A 19989-nucleotide genomic window follows, 5' to 3' on the forward strand; every position below is an offset into this window, starting at 1 on the left:
GTGCTGAGGATGGGCCGAGACTTGCCCCTGTGCCCTCCGCAGCCTTGTGGCCCACAGTTCCGTTCAAGGTGCATGAATTTGTACACTGGGCCTCTAGTAGTAATATATTTTCAATAAAAGTTGTTATTCATAGTATTTTCTAGGTCCTTACCCCATTTTATTTTTCTTCTCTGTATTTATCACTAGTTCACCTTACTTTTTAATTATGTTTGCATATATGCATATGTATGTGTTATTTTCTCTCCCTCCCATCCAAATATAAATTTCACAACCACAATGGCTTCTTATTTTTCCAGGGTCTAGAAAAAAGTGTGCTGTATAATGAGAGAGCCACAAATACTTGCTAAATTAATGAGTGAATAAGTAAAGGAACCCCTATTGAATATAGAACTAGAAGAAACAAATATTTTTGAGTTTTTGATTGGGGAAATTGGGAACCCAATTGGGGCGGGGGGAAGATTATGAGCAGAGAGGTTGACATTCTAATTTATTTAAATGTATTCAAAATGAGGATCAATATCATCTCTCATCGGGGCAATTTTAAACTGAAACTCTTTTAAGAAACACAAAATATACGAATAAGACCTACTTTGCCTCCAGAATAGCTGATCATAGTTGGGATCATAAAAAACAACAATTGTATTTTGCTACTGGCAGGCCTTAGAATCAGACACACCTGGGTCTGAGTCCTCACCCTGGCTCTGATGTTTGCTTGGTTCTGGACACGAAAGTTTTTAACTTCTCTGAGTTGTAAAATCTGTAAAATCAGACAACAAGGCATACCTTGTGGGATTCCTGTGAGCATTAAATACAGCTGAAAAAGATTTCAATAAAAGACCTGGATAATTCCCAGCTGTTGTGGCTCGGTTGGTTGAAGATTGTCCCATGAACCAAAGGGTTGCCAGTTCATTCCTGGTCAGGGCACATGCTGGGGTTCTGGGCTCCATCCCCGGTGAGAGACAAGTGGAAAGCAGCCGATCCATGTTTCTCTCTCTCTTCCTCTCTTTCTTCTCTCTATGGAAAATCAGTGAAAACTCTTTAAAGAAAAAAAAACCTAGATAATTGATAAAAATGTACCAATCCCCCAAAATATTAATAAGTAAACTTTATTAACGTGACTATTATATTTATACTTTGTATTAGAGTAGATGGGTTTTCCATTTTTATTATTTAAAATCTCTTCTCATGTTTGCAAACACAGTAAAATATATTAAAATAATCTTTTGTTTACTTTTTTACTAACTCAACATTCAAGATGTGAGTATATTGATTCATGAACTGACCTTTTTACTTCACCAGTATTTGGCACAGAAACTGAAACAGAATATGATTAAGTTTGAACAACCATGTTAAAAATAAATGTTTAAATTTATCAAGAGAAATTATGACATCAAAGGAAGTAAACATCATATCCAAAGAATAACTTCCTAGAATTCAAGGAGATTTCCCCAGCACCACCCCCTCAGTGAGGATGACCAAAAGTAAATCACTTAATCAACAGATGGTGATTGTTGAGGTTTAACAAATTCAGAGAACTCAGAACGTTAGGGATTGTTTAAAGGAAACTGCCTCTTGTTTATAGAGCATAGTAGTATTTCAAAATTAATTTATTGACCAAGATTGAATTAATAAATCTAACGATTTATTTCCTCAAAACATGCATTTATAGAATAGAACCCCAATCCAACTCCCATTTTCCACAACCAGAAATTGTGTCTGTTTTCTTTTTTGACAAAGTTGCCGAATATTTCTTACATAGGAAGACTTCTCTAGAACATGTGGAAGATACCAGATAGGAAAAAAGAAAAAGATGATGCAATAGAGAATCATAGGTTTTTAAAAGGAAAATATTCAGCACTAATATGGAATATTACTGGCAGCCAGACACACTGCATATATTCTTTCCTCCAAGCAACAAAACACCAGAACTGCCACATGGCAGGCATACATCCGGCCTCCAACATGAAGGAGAATGTGCTTGCAGAAATCACAGCATTACATGGTAAAAGTTAATGGATTTGTTCCTGTTTGGGTGAGGAGGACCCACAAATACAGGACTCACTGGTTTGATACTAGACAGTGGTAACATTAAAATGTTTAATGTACCTGACAAATAATAGGTGATTAGTAAATACTAGTTTTCTTTCCTTCTTTCTTTTGAATTATTTTGTCTCACTTTTTTGTCCATTACTATAATGTCTGAGCTCCATAACTAAGAGTGGGCTGTGGTCACCTTATGGTTCTTTATCCTCATGTAAACATACCATACATTAGTTAATGTTTAACCAGGCAGGTGATTGACTAATGTTTAACCTGGCAGGTGATTGGCCCAGTCAGGAGCAGAATGAAGAAAGCAGAGGCCAGATGAAATAAATACAAGTTAAATTTACCTGAGCATTTCCATTGTTCCGTATTTGGTTTCTTCATGATCCATGTATCACAAAGATAAGTATGCTAGCACTTATCTTTCTGTGAACCCCACTAAACATGAAAGGGGGAAACCCTTATTATTCCTTATCAGGATCCATTGGATCCAATTATTTTAGGTTTCATATAAGCAGATATTGACATTCCTGCCACGGCTATTTTTACTATACCGATATACTAACAAAATATTTGGGGGTTTGTTTTTTTTTCTCCTTTCAGACCTTGCCCCTTCAAGAGAATGTGTTTAATTCTACTCCTTAAAATGGTAAATACAAATGTTAAGAATTCCCCACAAAAGGCATTTATAAACATTTACCTGTTACTTCCATATTTATAGTAATAATAACAAATGCGCCAGCTTAGATTTTTAAAATTTTGTTTTTATTGATTTTAGAGACAGAGGAAGGGAGAGGGAGAAAGGAACATTGACCTGCTGCCTGTGAACCCAAAACCACCCTTTGGGTGCATGGGATAACACTCCACCAACTGAGCCACACTGGCCGGGGCTATACTTTAGGTTTTAATTTGTTCAATTAATCAAACCAAGACAAAAGCCCTTTAGGGGAATTTCAATGTCCAGTCTATTATTTAACTTCATGAACGAAAATACCATGTTCACTCACTTAAAAAGATTCATTGCAAGGGTTAAGAACAGATGAGACAGGTGTGTAGACAGTCCCCTGAAATCACAAATGTGCAAACAAGAGAACTAATATTTCTCAACTTTTTTTTTACAAAAAAAATAAAATAAAATAAAGCTCTTTTTAACACTAGGCAAACAGCAACTGGTTTAGTCTCATAAATTTACATATCTGAAATAGTGTCAGTATTCAGGCAAAGTAGATTAAGAGTGGTTGTGTTATCATCTAAGGACAAAAAAAAAAGGAAAATAAACCAAAGTCATCTGGTTAATTGGAGGAGGTGGGGAGGTGAAGTTGCTCCCATTAACTTCTCCTGGAACAGTTACAAGATCCACAAATCTCTTTTTAGTTCTGTCATTCATCCTGTTGAATGTGTGATATGTTTTCAATTTAGTGATAATTGCCCTTTCCATTTCTTTGATAATTGTCCTCTCGATGATCATTTATGGGGATTCAAATTATAAATCAAGACAAGACAGCCAGAAAAATATTATGATTGTCCTTTCTGAGGCCACAGCAACTCAAGCACCACTGCCGAAGTCTGAGGTTTTAAGCTATTTTCATTTGCATGTTTCTGAGCATTTTATTTTAGGGCCCAATAGTTTTCTTAAGAGGAGGTTGCATGACAATAATAGAACTGAATGATGATGAATTACAGAGAGTGTAAGTTTAGATCCAATTCCATAGTTATAAGATTGTATTTGGTATTTGAAATCAGAAACTCGCTCCTCTGTCCGAAAGCAATGGTGAGGAGTCAGCCGGAAATGTTCACTCTTGGTCACCTGGTTTCCCAAGGGGAACATTGCCTCACTCTGCCTGCGCCCTTACCGCCCACCCCCACCCCCTCACCCCTGCCTCACTGCTCTTGGCCTGCTTGTGGAATAAACAAAACAAACAAAACACACACTATTCTCACTAAATATGCTCTGATGATCCACATAACAAGTGCAAAGACATAACTGAGCTTTTATCTAAGATTCCTGGGACCATCTTAAGAAATGAATCTTTGAGGTGGTAACCATGGTGTGCTGGTGCCAGCTGGTACCTACTCAGGAGATAATACTATTAAATATTGTGAATGAATACAATATATTAAAAGCAAAAGTAATAAATACATAGAACTTATCACATTCTAATTATAGCTATGCACTGCATTATGTCCCATGTTCCTGAGGATACTTTCACCTATTGTATCTGAATATTAGAAATCCCACATCATGGTGTGACATAGAGTGAGTCCTCCCAACTCTGCATCCGGTAACTTCATATCAGTAGCTAGAAATCAGCAATATTAGTAAACACCACTGATATCAGCAAATGCTACAAATCATTGCCTTTTCCCCAGAGAGCTGGTTGTTACACATTTTGCAACCCGGTCCTGGACAATAATTTAGTTTGTGAGAGAAGGGACCTTGGCGCTGGGATGACCTGGGTTTCCTTTTGGCTCCGTGAATTAGTCGCTGTATGATCTTGGACAGTTTACTTAAACTCTCAGCCTTCATTTTGGCACTCGCTCTGACTTAATCCCTTTCATATCTTCCCATTACTCTTTGGATAATGTCCAAAATCCGTAAGCCCTTTTCCCCTTATCTTTGCCCCAGATTTCTTTACTCCTAGAATCTTGCAAGTTCCTCCTGCCTAAGGGCCCTCAAATCCAGCGTGCCCTTCTCTTCCCTCTTTGTCCTGCTAACTCCTCCCATGATGTAGGCCTCCGTGGAAATGTCACCTTCTCAAGGCAGACTCCCCTCAGAGCCACCCCCTACACCTCCTACGTAACCGTTTGGACCCTTAATATAGGCTCCCATCGAATCCTGAACTTTCCTTCCTAATACTTGTCAAAAAAGTGTAACAAAATGATTTTATAAGTGGCCATTTGCTTAATATCAAAACCCACTCTTTCACCTATGTTGCTCATACATGTTGCTCTCACTCTCGAGTTCAGCCTTATGCCTTTGAATGTCTGCTTTGCTAATCTGCAGGATTTCTCGTTTAATAAGAGCAAGCCTCTTTTTCAAAACCACTCACTCTGCCTAAGACCTCTGACAGCATTGCAGTTAAGGACAGAGGATCTGAGGCTAAGTTCTCTACGTTGGCATCCTGACTCTACTGCTTATGAGCTGTATGGATGTAGCAATCTCTCTGTGCCTCCATTTCTTAATTTATAAAGCAGGGTTCATAACACAATCTACTCCCTGGGAGTTGTTGTGGAAATGAAGTTAACCCCTGTAAAGTTGAGTGTGGATCCCGTAGGAAACAGTATTTAACTGCTATTATTCCTAAACGCCTTAACTCTAGTTGTGCTTTCCCCTAATGATGTCATTTTTCAGAGCACCCACTTCTCCCAGGACTCATTTTCTCTTACCTGTCCATCAAAAGGATACCCGAATCCTAGCTCGAGTTTCTCCCTAATTTATAACCTACACTTCCAGCTACTTACTGTCAACTCTGACTTTTTGACACATCAAACACAAGGTACCACACCCAAATTCAGCATTACCCCATCAAACCAGTTTGTTTTTTGACATCTGTATTTCTGTTAATAGCATCCCAGTTTCAATGAGGCTCCAATTTTGTAATCCATGTCTCTTTCCTCCCTTTACTGCATATCTCAGCAGTTGCCAATTTCTATTGATTGTCTCTGAAATACCTCTTGCATCTTTTTCTTCCTTTTAATTCCCACTGCTCCCACCCAAGCCTAGGTTCTCATTAATCTGTTTCTTGTCTGGACTATAACAATAGCCTACTATACAGTCTTCACAGCTTTAGACTCAGTTTAACGTAACAAGAAACATTCTTCTAGAATTAGACATTTTCAGAACACACTTCTCTCTCTCTCTCTCTCTCTCTGCTCTCTGTTTTATGTCTGCATTCTGTCTGTGAAAGCCCAGACCTTGACCAACTAGTTTACGTCTGTATCCTCCATATCTAATAGTCCTAAAAAAGACTATTTACTGTTAAATTTAGTACTATTATTATTATGAATTATTGTAAAATAAGTATACTATAATATTAACATAGTATGTTACTTTAAAATAGTACTATTAAATTTTAAATATTGCTAAAATTATTATTGAATAGATCCACTTTCTGTCCTGCTCTGATCTATAGTATATACATTTCATCTACTTCAATTGGATTTCTGGCTCATTCACTCCCCTGCCCAAACATCATTAGCCCTTCCCAATTGATTGTCTACGTTTCCATTCTGGAATATGAGGCTCCAAATTAGGAGGTAATTTGTGAAAGCTCATTCCACTCAGAACATTCAGGGTTGTTGTTTTAATTGGGGAAGTGACGATATTAGTTGTGATTTCAAAAGCTTCCTCAGGCTATAGCATGCAGGAAAGCAAAATTGCTAATCTTTCCTTATCAGTTTTACAAGGCTCCTAAAACAGAAGGTACAGTTAGTTAGGAGTTGATCATCATCATCGTCGGGGCATGAGGATACTAGTCAGGGAGAATAAAGTGAATTTTTAAATAATTAAAATATTAAGGCTGTGAAGTTTTCTTAAAACTTTTCAAAACAAATATTTCTCTTTGAGATGTAAAGAATAACAAGATGATACTGGAATGAACCTCTATTTTACTTAAATTTATTTCACTTCTCTTTTCTCTAGATGAGATGTCACTGGATGTAGTTTTTCTCCAAACTGGTTTCTTTTAATTCTTCAGTTTTGGTGTGTGTTTTCACATTGAATTATGTACTCTCTTTCCTTGGTATATACTCATAATTATACTTTATTCTTTTTCAACTTGATGATAAAAATGTTACTTTTCTATTATTCGGAACTTATTTTTTCTTGCATTTCATAGATTCCCCCCCCCCCCGGAATTATAGTTTAAGAATACTCTTTCTCTAAAAGGCACATGAAAACATGCTCAACTAATTATCTAGAAAATACTTATTAAAATCACTATGAGATACTACCTCATGCCTATCAGAATGATATTTGTCAAATAGACAAAAAATAATGTGTTGGCAAGAATCTGGAGAAAATACAACACATTTCTGATCCCCCTAACTGCTCTCCCTTGCCAGCCTGATCGCCCCTAACCTCCTCTGCCTCAGCCCCACCACCATGGCTTGGTCCGGAAGGATGTCCAGAAAGTCATCCGGAATATGTCTGCTCTAATTAGCATATTACCCTTTTATTAGTATAGCTAATGATTGATTTTCCCTTACAGTTGTAAGACTCACTTGATGGAAAATCTGTCCATGGACTTTCTGCTTAGGTAGGAATGAGTTTTAAGTATTCAGAATGTACACGCAATACTTTGAATTTCAGAGACAAAAATGAGCCAATGAGAGAGCAGTAATTAGTTGTTAACAGGTTACGAGTTAGCTTTATGATCTCACTGCTTGGACAAATATTAACTATCTTCTACATTTCTCCATTCCTCTCCTAAATTAGCATTTTACTGCTTGCAGAATGTTTTTCACTGGAATGGGAATGTTCAACATAGAGAGAAAGCTATTCCTTGGTAATAAAATAAATAATAACTGCTTGAATAGTTATAATCAATAAATAATAAATATGCATACCACCAAAAATAAACAATGTAAATTAACTATGCTAATTTTATTCAAAGAGAAATAATTACTTATATGCAACAAAGTGGGATGATCTGGAGTCCTCCCATCACCAGCCTGGCTGAGGTTAATATTAGGGGGTGAGAAAAAAGTTGCGAGGCCCATTGACAGCAGGAGTTTGCAGAAGCAGAGAGAAGTAGATAATAGCATCTGAGGACAAAGATCCGATTACCATTATTAAAAAAATAATAAATAACATTTCTTCCTGTCTACCACTGGTGAGCACTCAGTCACTTTACTTTAGAAAATACATAATAATTCTTTTGAACTTTTAATCGTTGGCAACTGATATTATAATAAGACAGGTAAACCATTTTTTAATGCTCTGGGGAAAGAAAAGTTGACAACTGAAAAAGAGAGGTTCTCAAAGGCCATTAATGCAAACAAAACATTTGTAATAATCTGTGCATCTTTAATATATGGCCACTTCAGATCGGAGACAGATGATTACCTGAAAAGAAAGAAAATATTCTGAGATTCTGAGCCATTTCACTTTTTACATTTGAAATGTCTCAGGAGTTCACATTAATATTAACTTGACCAACTCCTCTTATTCTGGTATATTCCTCGAACGCACCCTCCCTCCTCCCCCGGGAAAGGCTTGCCTTCTGATTTGCCCTCACATCTGCATTTACCAGAGGAACAGATGCTTCGCTTCTAAGGGTCAGAGTCTGGCCTTTTCCTTCCCATCGCTGGAGCAGAAAGAAAGGGGGTTCCGAAGCGACGGTGGGTGGCAGCTTTCCAAGGACTGGCCGGTGCTCTTACATTTGAAGTAAGCAGGTGGCATCAATGGGCTATCTAATGACTAACAAGATAAGAGTGCAATTGATCTTTTTAGTAACCCTTTTCCCCAGCAGCAGCCTGCCCCTCCCTCCTGAGTTCAGTTACATTCACTGTTCAGTTCCAGGAATCCTTTTAGACCCGCTCACCTATTTGTCCGAGCTGATACTTAAAGCACAGGGGCACAAACACTGATATTCCGTCTCATCCGAACCTCCAAACTGGTAAATGCCTCTACAATTGGAATCCGACTCAAAACGATAGTTAACACGCATGTGAAAATGCACCTGCAAACTATTGCTATTACTTTCATGCTGACTTTGAACTGTGGGTTTGTTTGTCTTCCTTCTCCAGATCGAAGACCACTTACTCTAAACATCACAACTAATGCTGAAGAGTATGGAGCCTACATAGATGCTAAGGTAAATGATTAATTTCAAAATAAGGCGTAATGGATTCAGTTATAGTATGAATTCCAGCCTGGTGCAACTGTGTTGTCCTTTATCTATTGATGACTTTCTGAGTTATGATACTGGATAACCTTTCAGGAGTAGAGGATAAGATCATGATTCTGGATAGTGCTGAGGGAAGGACAAACTATGTCTGTGGGTTCGCTCTCTTCGGCGGCAGGTTATCTGTTGTATATTGCATAAGTTTACCTAGATTTCTTACAAAAGTGTTCATGTGATCCGTGGAGGCTCCTGCCCTGAAGTATGTCAGGACATCGCCAATCACATTGTCAAGTGGAGAGCAGTTAGAGCCGTCATTTTTGTACAGGAAGCCTGCAATGATTAGATGTATTTTATCTGCAGATGTAGGAAGAGATACAAAACAGCCCAAGGAAGCTACTGTGCTACAGGTGGTGTCTGATGAGGAAGTATGGGATGAAGGGATTTATAGAGCATGGCCTCACTGTTTTTCTCTTTCTTGAATCATGGTCATCATTTGCTTTTCTGCTTGTTAAATAGCTGCATATTCCTGAAACTATGGATTCTACATTAAGGTGGATGATAGCAAAATGATTAATCACCAAGATTCAAAGCCAGCCTAAATTCAAATTGCGGTTCTGCCGTTTACTAGTTGCTACACCATGGGCTTCAGTTTTCTCATCTACAAAGTGGGGGAAATAACAGTACCCACTACTTAGAACTGTGGCATCATAGAAACAAATGAGTAGAGGTAAAGCACTTGAAATATCGCCTGGCACCTAAATTTACTGATTAACTTAAGCACTTCTATTCTACCTCCTCACATTGTTTGAGTTTTTCATTTCTCCTTTCATCCAGGAACTCTGTGGTTGTGGGAATTACTAGGGGAACCAAACTCCCAATTCCCTTTTAGCAGCCTCCCTCCCAAAGGACATATATTATACCTTTCATGTAAATGCCAGGAAGGAAAATAATTGGCATCACCTTGCCCTTTGAACGGACCCCTGGCAAGCCCTAGGTGGTGTGACGGGAAAGTGACCCGCATGCAGGGCGCCTGCCAGCCCGGAGCACAGTGTAGTGGGAGAGGCAATTAGAAGGCGCTTGCCATTTCAGAAACATGCAAACATCAATTGGCATAGAGTTTCAGGAAGCAGCATAACAAGAAACCTACAAAACAGAAAGCCTTTCAAGGGAATGAAGGCACCGGGCTTCCAAATCACAACCGGATGACTATGATTACCATTAGAACGTAATAAGCCTCAGTATGGAGAGAGAAGGACTTCATCCCTCCAGTAGACCTGCCAATACTCCATGTTTCCATTCACAGCCCTCCTCCACTTTTCAGAAGCAAAACCGTGGTGTTCATTGGTCAGATCATGTCGTCTCTCCCCGACCCCCACCTGCCACATTAGCAAAAGCATGTTTCTCCAATCTATCCCCCCTCCCATCCCCCAGTTGTCTGTCAGGACTAAAGGTAACAGATCAGAGAAAAGAAAATGACACTAATGTATGAAGTTTTACAGAATCCTGCAACACCTGGGTTCAATCCAAAAGCAGTCAATGACTGCTCTCTGATTTGGTTTTCTCAGCTCCAAAATGCAAGTTGTCACTATTCTATTTCCTATGTTAATTTTTAAGATAAAAATAGGTGAAAGTAATCTTTTAACACCTGTAGTGATATAGTTTGTTTAATTTTGTTTGGATATTTGTTGCAAATACTATCACTGATGATGGCTATATTTTTATTTTAATAACCCAAATGCAGAAAATGTATTATAAGGTTTAAACCAGTCATATGCTAAGCCATTCAAAGACTATTAATTTGAATAAGAAGACCTAAACTGGAGTTAGAATATTTTTTAATTAACCATACTATCAAACACTCAGTGTTAAACACGTTTAAAGCAGCAAAATTTGGCGAAGAAAAAATAAAAGATGTATCTTCTGAAGACTGGGTATGAATAATTGTTTTTTATTAGAAGAGAAAATTATTTATAAAAATAAGAGATACCATTTCCCACATTAATTCTTCCCCAAATTTCTTTCTTTTTCTATTTTTAAAATATAACCCAGTAAACATACCATATCTCAATTAGTACAATCTTGAATGATAATAACACCAATATTATTATCTTAACAAATGTAATCTTGAGTAACACACCACTATAATATTGAAAGCAAGACAAGTAATATTTATGGTAGAAAGGATAATGTGAGCTATTAAGACAATGTTTTAGTGTAATACTTCAGCAATTTAAAATTGTTTTATGTTAAAATAGTTCAGCATAACTTTTCTAGGGTTTTTATGCTATAAATAAATTTTGATTGCTATGGCAATGTAAGCAACATGAATGAATACTGCCTATTCCTGTAACAGGAAACGTGTCACTGTTATAAATACATGGCTAGGACAGCATTTCTGGGTTCTAGTCCCAAATCTGCATCTGAACTTTCTGAGTGATCTTGAGCAATTAGCATCCATCTGAAGAAACAAAGGAGCCTCAAAAATGAAGGCTGATTTTTTAGGAAACACTTCCAGCACACGTTCTAGCATGCACAAAATCCACACTCTGCCGTCAATCTTTTCTGACACCTGTCTGCCCGCTCCTCTCGCCCCACTGACCCCATCATTTCAAGAATGGAAGGATTTGTTTACAATGGATCCTCTTTGTCATCACTTGAAACTTTAAAATTACAAAAAAAAGTACAAATGAAATAGACTTTTTAGTCTCACCAACTAGTTGTTTGGAGACCTTTAAAAAAAAGTCACTTAACCCTAGCCAGTGTGGCTTGATGGTTAGAGAGTCATCCTGTGCATGAAAGGGTCATGGGTTGGATTCCCAGTCAGGGCACGTGCCCAGGCTGCAGGTTCAATCCCTAGTTGAGACACATGCAAGAGACAACCTTTATCTATGCTCCCCTCTCACATGGATGCTTCTCTCTCTCCCTCTCTCTTCCTCTCTCTCTAGAATCAATGAAAAACACATCCTCGGGGGAGGATTACAAAAAATAAAAAAAGTCATTTAACTAATTTTATTGGGAGTCAATAATATGTCCAAAACTGCTCCACAACAAAGTTGTATATAAAGAATATAAAGTGTGGCCCTTGCTCTCTTCTAGGGAGGATCCTACAACTGACGTAGGTGCCCTTGACCAGGACCCTTCAGTCCATAGGCCAATACTCTATCCACTGAGCTAAACCAGCAAGGGCACTCATCTCAGTATTTTGTAGAAGTGCTAATGGAAGAGGTGGGATCCAAGCTGTGTTTTAAGAATGAATAGAGTTTGGGATATATAAAGCTTCTCTGTGAAAAATAACCAGTTGTCCTGTATTATCTGGGGTCTATGTAACGAGCTGTTTGACTAGTGAAAGCAAAGCAAAGGGGTAGTGGAAAGGGCTGGAGTTTCACCGTGAAAGCTAGGAAAATCCCAGCAAACATGTCATTCACTCTTCCGTGCCCAATGAAAGGGCAAATAGTTATCCCACCAAAATCCTAAACTCAACTGTAGTACAAGGTTCTCCCCTCAGATTGCAACTGTGAAGATTACAGGATGGGTGTGTGTCAGAGACAGCCAGCGCCCTGCTCAGCACTGCTGCTCTGAGTTGCTGTGAGTCCATATATCCTTCTAAATTTTTTCCAGCTACACCAGAGTAGGTTCCTTCTCAAACCCTATTCACTACGCTAACTGTTGGGAGCTTAGTCCAAGTTCCTCCTTTATCTTCTTAGTCCAAGTTCCTCCTTTATCCTCTGCTCATTAGTTGCAGGTGTCAGGTTCAAGCCCCTCCGCCTGGGGCTGCATCTCCTAGGATGCCAGATCTTAGACGGAGAAGCCATGAGAAGTTGTGTGTGTATAAGAATGAGTCTTTATTACAAAAGCCAGTGACCATTTAGCCATCAGACAAAACAGTCCTTCACAGCAGTCCTATTCAGGCAGGTAGCTGGACACCAGCTGGTAAGTACATGTTTTTCCCACAGTAGTATAAATCTGTGTACCCACAGTTATTATCTGAGCAGCCACATGCTGCCCCCTAAACTCACCGCCCCACATAGTAGCAGCACCTGAGATCTCTTCCTCAGTAGCTTCTCCTGTCTCCCATGTCTCCAGTCTGGTAGTTACATCCTCTGTGCCTATTTCAGCTTCTCCAGCACACTCTTCTTCCCAGCACACTGGCTGGTTAACATGGTAACTATATCTGAGCTCTCTATGAGCTCTTAGCCTTACATTGTGGCAGTACCAGCTCTCAGCTCCATCTGAACTCTCTAGCCTAGTCCCTTCTCTCCAGCACACTCCTCTGCCCAGCACACTGGCTGGTGTCTAACTTGTCTATTATTTCAGAGACAAAGAAGGCTTCCTGCCAACTGTTACATCAATCATATTTTGGCTACAGAAGGGCATGCTTGTGCAGTACACCGTGGGATTGTTGTACTTTGTCCTTGCACTTGTTTATGGTATCTTAGCCTAGGTGCAGAGTGGCCTTGGACATTCGGTGTATTGACAAGGCCTCTGTGCTTAATTGGCCTTGACTATCAAGTGTCTCTGGTGTGGTTCCCACAGTGTAGTTCTCCTTCGCTACAGAGATTGTTGCTGAAATAAGACCCAAATGTTGGGTTTAGGTATAAAGCTCACTGACTAACCCATGTATCTGAAATAGAAACCCAAACTCTCAGAGGCTCAGCAAGCATAAGCATTCTCTCACTGAGGACTCAGTCTCCTTAGCTCTCCTGTTGGGCCATCAGTTTTCTCTGGGTTTCTGACCAGTCCCAAATGGAACCACTTGGGGGAGAGAAAACTAGTACCATTGACCTTGACAGAGAAAGATTTGAGAATATAGATGAATCCATTTTATACCTCTTCTATGAATTAACCATTTCCCATCTGAGGAAAAAATGCGATCATTCTCATATTAATAATCCAAAACTTGACTCGCACAAAGAAAACTCAAATTAGATATTGTTCTTAAAACTCTAAGTTGCATCCTGTTGACACACTGAGAGTATAGTCATGGCAATAACAATTATAGTTACCACTTATTAAGAGTTCATTGTGTACCTGGCATTGTTATATATTCTAATGTATGTATACCTCATTTAATTTTTACAAAATTTGTATTAGGAAGAAGGTATTGTCCCCAGTTTAAAGATAAACAAACGAGGCTCAAAATTTTAATATAATCACATTTAACAAGTAGCAAATGGCAGAGCTAGGATTTGAACCCACGTTTTTCTGAGGCCAAAGATCTTACCTTGCAAAGCACACTATCTTTCTTTCTATTGTGTACACTACCTTTCAGACAGTGCTGCCTCCACTGTCACATGATACTTTGCTTATATGCTCAGGTATACCAGAAAGATGACTGAGCTGACAGTTTTATGGCATGTATGTGCATTAACATCAACCAATACTTATTATTTAGTCCCATGTAGTCAGTGAATGTTTTGCAAGCAGATGGGCTACAGATTCAGAAAAATCAATGAATATTTGACTAAGTAAGTGAATTATGAAGAGTAAAAACATTATACGTGCTTTTTCTTGGAAGTAAGAGGAAAGCTATAGTCTTAATAAAACCGACCCAAGGCTAATGACTTAGAGCCCTCCTAAAGTAGAAATTTATCTTACTCTAAGGTTTTGCTTATTCCATAGACATATTTCCCAATGGAGTTTCTTAATTTTGACATTCAAAATGCAGAATCCTGTCATGGCCCTTTACTTTTAGATTCAAGGACAGTTTACTTCCTAATCTCTTATTTACTATTCACTTTCATATAAGGTTCGCTTTGCCTTGTTTTCACATTCTTTATGTTCTTGCATACTCTGTAACAGACTATTCTCACTGTCTTGAAGATTGTTACATTGATCTTACCTTTTCTACCTTGTGTCTATCAAATCTTCACACTATTCAGCTTCCAGAATCTGTAGTTCTGATTTTGCCCGAAGCTTTTCTAATTAATTAAATATGAAACATTGTAATCCTTCTATGGAAATCATCTTTCCTTTCTAGCCAAAGGCATTACCAGTGGTAAAACGTATTCATTTTGTACATAACAGACGTTTCAACCATGAGATTGTACTTTTTATTGATTTTTTTTTTCTGGTTAAAGTAGAAACGCTATTGTAGAAAATTTATAAATATCAAACAAACCAGAAAGTAAAAGCCATTGTTTATGCCAATACCTTGAGAAAGCATTGCTAACATTTTGTTATATTTCTTTCCAGTCTTTTTTGTTTGTTTGTTTTAAACACATATAGTAAAACTTTTCCTGCCTTAATGTATTTTTGTTTGGCTTTGCTTTTCCTAAAATAAGGCCCTCTAAGATTTAGATTCACCCAGTTTTCTGGATTCATAAGAGCCAAGTGGCCAACAGGAGGGTTGACCATTAACAGATTTGGCAAAGCATTGACTCGCAGATGTCTGGAAATATTCCTATTCCTGGGCTTGTTTACAAAGATTTAACTCCTGTATGGTCTGTGTTCAACTCCTGGGTAATTCTCCTCTTTACTTCCATCATGTGTTAATTGCCTGTAAATTAAAACCACTCTGTTTTATTTTATAGAAGCTAGAAAAATACATCAATATTAGATTATAAAAACATGGTATTACGAAATAATACATCCCTCTTCTTGATTTTTTAATTAAATTATAGATCTAAACATGATTTTATGTTCATGTAATGTAAATGCCCTTCGTGGGTTTTTCTCCTGTTTGTGGGCCCATCTTAACTGTGTGGAAGAAGAACTATTCTTACTCAACTTGCACCTTTAGAGATCTAGCCTTTATATCCTCCCAGTTCATTTTATCAAGAACTCATCTGGTGAACATGCAGTGTCTGAGAACTTAACTTTCTCTCTGTGACTCACCTGACCAGTGTGGGGGTCCAAGTTTATCATTCAGTCTATTAGGAAGGACTTTGCTCTTAGATAATTGCGTCTCATTTCTTCCACCTATTAAAAGCATGGTTGATTATTCCACCTGAATTTAGACATTTATCCAGTTCAGTTTTGTTTGCTAACCAAACTTTTAAAGATACTAACTAACTTTTCATCAAAAAAAAAAAGTATTAAACTGTAACCTCATAGGGGAAATAGCTTCCCGGTCTTACTGAACACCTTTCCCACAATTCCCTTGATACCAAGTGTATTCTCGGCACCCAGCACATAGCCTATCATCGTTAGCTATTTGTAAGTGAATAAAGAATATTCTTCAAGGCATCAAAACCCATCCCCAAGCAAATAAGATGACCAACTTCTGAAGGCTAAAGATTTTCATAGGTTGGAAGAAATGCAAAACCCTTTTCTTCCACAAACATATATTTCCTTAAATGCTACCTATGAACCCCTTGCTTATGAGAATTTCATTTCTCACACATGAACTAACAGAGATATCAGAGACTAACCAAGTTAAACCCTGAGTGTAGAGCTGTTGCATTTGTAGTGTAAATCTTAAGGACCAAGACAAAGGAGCTGAAGTATTAGCACCACGGAGGACGAACCTGCGAACTGAACAGCTGCAAGTGTTGAGGTTCCCCAGGCAATGGGGGTTCAAGAGGACAGTCGTGAGGTGTCAGGGCAATCAAGACACAGCCACATTTTAAACTGCAGACGGTCTGCATCAGGGCAGATACTGCAGCCAGAGGCCTGTGTTTTATTGAAGTCTAAAGTAATTCCCCTTGTTTTATGCTACTGAACGGTTCATTTGCTTTGGGAGCCTCAGGGGGTAAAAGGGAGGGAAACAAATTAAGTCAAAACTGCAAAGACTTGTTAAAACTACACAAGGTGTGCCCAGCTCTCTCATTGTTATATGAGACCTTGGGAGAGAAAAAAAAAAAAATCTGTGGGAATTCCACCCCTGACTTGCTCCATAACAACTCACAGCTGATTAAGTCAACCTTTGAAACATGCAATGAAAACACAGAAAACCTAGCTTAATATGCAATGGCATAAACCAGTCATTGTTTCATTTTCTGGAAACTGTGTTGGCACCAGGATGAGAAGTAGATTAACAAAAACCTCTAAGAATAACAGACCTTTCTGTAAATCAGTTAAGTTTACTGATTAATGAAGAGCCAGACTTTGATGTTAAGAACTTGATGCGCAGTGATTATGAGCATGTGCCCCTATAGAGGCTGCCACTTAAGAGTTCCAAGGAGGGACTCATAGATATGCTTAGGGATAGGAGGAAATAGAAATATTTATGATTTCTGCACCACCCAGCATACACAAAAACACACCCTCACCTAATCCCTGGCTGTAAAACTTTATTTATGCAGTTGTAAATTGGGAAATCTCAGGCATAAAACTCTATATCTATTAAAGTTGCAGTGGATTAGTGGACTGGTGATTGTGGGAGGCGTGCTGATTTTTGCTTTTTTTTCTGGCAGCAAATGATATGAAATCATAGGGAATCCATATCTCTAAGACCAAAGAACAACTTCCCAGCTGTGGGTGGCATCATGAGCTAAATTGTGATGTCCCTTCAGGACAAAACATATAAACATTCTCCTGTCACTTACAATTGTGTCAAGGAGGAAACCAAAATGAACTTGCAAAGTCATGCACTAGCTCAATTTTGGAAGAAAAAAAAAATCTCTCTTTGAAGGAAATAAAATCAATCCCCAGGTCAAATTAAATTTTGACTACTCTGTGAAGCTTCAGTACACAGTTCCAATAACAATCAGTACTTAGGACTTAACGTGCAGGCAAATAATGTTTCATTTAAAAGAAATTGAATGAGGATGACTGACAGAGAAAGTTTTGATGCTATTTTGTCATTAGTTAAAGTTAAATCATGCCATTATTGGCTCAGTCATGAACATCTCAATTCTCAATCTCCTCATTTTTCTGCTTCCCTCCCACGTGCAATAAGAGCCCTTTGCCAGGCTGGGCTTGTCTCTTCCTATTATTTAAACCTTGTCATGCAAATGCATCATAAGTGTAGCCTGAAGACTTCTGTCTCATGCAAAATTTAGCTTAAATTCTACTGTTAAGAAATACTTTGTTATGCATAAAACTTCTGTTTGGTTTGCTGACATTCTCCTTTGTCGGCTCTCATGGTGATTCATTATCTTGTGCTATAGATTTCCAAGTATCATCTTTGTATTGATTTTTATATCTTTAATAACCACTCCACAGAAGATGGCTCCACTGGTGTCATTGATCGCATCAAAAATTCAAGGCTTACAGAAATACTAGAGGGCTAATTGGTAGCAGAACATTTCAGACTTAATCTTAATGCAGTCTTAATCTTCTGCATTAAACCTACCTGAAGGTTTCCTCTTGCAACAGACAAGGGGAAGTTTAGTGCCTCGTTGAAAAACACCTGGTGAGAGCCTTCAAGAACATCGCAGTACATGGGGACTACAAACCTGAAAATGTCACTGAACAAACTTTCAGAAAATCAGAGCAATCCATTCACCTGGAGCCTGCACCACTGGAGTGCTCCTTGCTTTCCCTTGCTAACACTTCTGTCTCCACCAAGCCACGTTTGCTTATGGGTTTTAGAAGCAAAACTATGAAGGGAAAATCCCCATAATTCTACAGCGTGTGCCACCCTGGAATTTGATAATTTTCCAATGTAGCAATGGAAGGGATTCCACTGCAGAAACTCAGGATGAACGTCCTATTTGAGTAAATGACTTTAAACAACAAATTTAGAATTACTGGTATAGGGCCACTAAGTCTGGAGACCCTGTGTATGACCGGGTATATCACACGCTTCCTTCTAGCACCCTGTTCATTGGCTATCCAGATCTTTAGGTCACCAGAAACCTAACCCAAAGGGAGAAGCAGGTACTCTATGCAAAGCTGAAGAGTAGCCTGATTATAAACTTGGAACTTGGACTCACAGTATTCTTTCCAGTCACTGTATCAAAGCACAGGTATGACCTGATACCTGCCCTGAGAACCGTACTTTCAGAAGTCGGTAGATGGAAGGTGGAAAGGAGACTGGAACATATTTGATAATTAACTGGAAGGCAGGATGAACAAGGATGTGGACTTCGGAATTGGCCAGTAAATATTATATATGGGGCCAGTTTAAAATGCAGCCAGAGCTGCCATGACAGAGGAACTGCCTTGCCCGACGTTTTATGCCTCAAACCTTGGGAATGTTAAAACAATAACCTTTGGACTGGGACTCAGGCAACCTGTGTCCCAAACATCTGTTTGCAAAGGTAACAAGACAGCAGATATTATCACTACTGGACTGATGACTACTGGACTGAAAATTAAAAAGACTGTTAAGAATTAACATGTTGTTTTCTTCACCAATAAAAAATGCTTTCCGTCTACTGATGGAAATATTCTCCTCCTTTTTCTCATAAGTACCTATTGCTTTTGTCTCCTAATTGAAACATTATCTGGGCTTCTGCCTGAATTAATGATTCTCAAGTAGCTATTCCCATTGATCTCAAATAAACACTTGTTTGCCTCTTACTTTGTAAGACCTTTTTAGTTTTAAGTTAACAGACCAAACCTTAGTTTTTTTTCCACCTCCAACATTGTGCGGTGTAGCACTTGGAAGACTGCTGTCTCTCTGAAGAATGGTGACATTTAAAGTTTCCTCCTCATGATAATAAAATGTGCGATGCTGAGTACTGGGCGTGTTACTTATGCACCCAAAGGCTTGTTACCTGTTAGAAGACAATAACGGAGGAAACCATGTGTGTGTGTCTTTTTTTTCTCCCTGTAAAATTTGAGGAATTATTTTAAGAGGAGGTGGGAAAGGGGAAGCAATACAAAAAATGTATATAAATGTATATATACTTATATATACACTGAGTGGCCAGATTGTTATGACCACCTGACATTTGAAGGCAAATTAGCTATAATTTCACGCTGAAGTTGCCAGAGGGCCAGACCATTATAAATAGGGAAGCAGGTTGTTTACCACGACAGTAGGAGTGATTTTTTTCTGAAGATATGGGTAAACAACGTGATTTAACAGCCTTTGAACGTGGGATATATATACACACACACTGAGTAGCCAGATTATTATGACCACCTGACGTTTGTAGGCAAATTAGCCATACACTGCATCTTATGGGATATGGAAACCGAAGGCCTGTTCGAACACCTTTGCGGTCTGCAGTTACCAAGATAAAACATCTCCAATTCGCACAGGCAC

The 19989-nt window shown here is 38.5% G+C and overlaps 1 long non-coding RNA gene across 1 annotated transcript in view; it reads left to right on the forward strand.

The window, feature by feature from the left end:
• Positions 1–19989, forward strand: part of LOC107185057 — a 245330-nt gene that overhangs the window by 116001 nt on the left and 109340 nt on the right. Inside the window, exon 3 of the long non-coding RNA XR_001515973.1 lies at positions 8801–8861. This is a non-coding gene — a long non-coding RNA (uncharacterized LOC107185057). The remainder of the gene's footprint in view (positions 1–8800; positions 8862–19989) is intronic.

Source organism: Myotis davidii, unplaced genomic scaffold (assembly GCF_000327345.1).
Source record: "Myotis davidii unplaced genomic scaffold, ASM32734v1 scaffold162, whole genome shotgun sequence".
NCBI lineage: Eukaryota > Metazoa > Chordata > Mammalia > Chiroptera > Vespertilionidae > Myotis > Myotis davidii.